The sequence below is a fragment of the Propithecus coquereli genome, unplaced genomic scaffold, assembly GCF_000956105.1.
Source record: "Propithecus coquereli isolate 6110/MARCELLA unplaced genomic scaffold, Pcoq_1.0 Scaffold133, whole genome shotgun sequence".
Taxonomy (NCBI): Eukaryota; Metazoa; Chordata; class Mammalia; order Primates; family Indriidae; genus Propithecus; species Propithecus coquereli.
The window spans coordinates 1,408,735-1,410,136 of record NW_012137525.1 but is presented as its reverse complement, the minus strand read 5'-3'; positions in this window follow the sequence as shown (position 1 = coordinate 1,410,136).

Below are 1,402 nucleotides of genomic sequence, written 5' to 3'. Positions count from 1 at the left end.
AATTTAGTTAAAATTGTGCTTTTACAGTGCTTCTTACTTAATCAGAAAACAGACTGCTTTGTTAGTTTTTCATGTTAATGAGGGCACCAGGCAAAGCTACATTTAAATACAGATGTTGTCCTTGGTCAGCATTGGCCAAGTTGTAGTTTTCGGGATTTATAAGTGCTTCCCAGTAGGTACTTGTCTTAGTCCATTTGTGTTACTGTAAATCAATACCTGTGACTGGGTAATTTATAAAGGTTTATTTGGCTCATGATTCTGCTGGCTGGAAGGTGGGGCATCTGGTGAAAGCCTCAGGCTGCTTCCATTCCTGATGGAAGGCAAAGGGGAGCTGGCATATGCAGAGATCACATGGCAAGAGAGGAAGCTAAAAGAGAGGAGAGGTGCCTCTCTTTTCTTGACAACCAGCTCTTGAGGGTAATGAGGGAGAATTCCCTCATTACTATGAAAACTACATCAAGCCATTTGTGAGGGATCTGCCTCTGTGACCCAAATACCTCGCATTAGGCCCCACCCACCTCCAACACTGGGGATCCTTTCAATGATTCAGACCAAAAACCTTAGAGTCTTCGTTAACTGTCCTTCACAACCCATATCTAATATATCAATAAATCATGTTTGCTCTACCTTCAAAATATATCTAGAATACGTATTTTCCACACAATTCCTGCACTATCACCTTGGTCTTAAAACACTGTCATCTAACCTGGGTTATTAAAATGACCTCTTAGCTGGTCTCCTGTGTCAAACGTTCTCAACATAGCAGCCAGAGTAATCTTTAATACATAACTTGGGATATGACATTCCTCTGCTCAACACCCACCAACATTTCCTCATTTTACTCAGTAAAAGCTAGATCTGCCACCTCTTCTGCTACCAATAACTTTCTGACTCCCCTTTTTACTTCACTTTGCTTGCTCATTTCCACCGAATGGACTTCTTTGATCAGCAAACAGAAGCATGTTCCCGCAGCAGGACATTGCATTTGTCCTTCCCTCTGCTTGGAATTCTTTCCCCCCAATAGTGGCATGCACGGCTCACTCACTTTTTTCTAGTCTTTGCTCTACTATTACCTTTTCTTTTCTTTTTTTTTTTTCTTCGAGGTAGAGTCTCACTCTGTTGCCCGGGCTAGAGTGCCGTGGTATCAGCTTAGCTCACAGCAACCTCAAACTCCCGGGCTCAAGCGATCCTTCTGCCTCAGCCTCCGGAGTAGCTGGGACTATAGGCATGCGCCACCAAGCCCGGCTAATTTTTTCTATATTTTTAGTTGTCCAGCTAATTTCTTTCTATTTTTAGTAGAGACGGGGTCTTGCTCTTGGTCAGGCTGGTCTCGAACTGCTGAACTCAAACGATCTGTTCACCTCGGCCTCCCAGAGTGCTAGGATTACAGGCGTGAGCCACC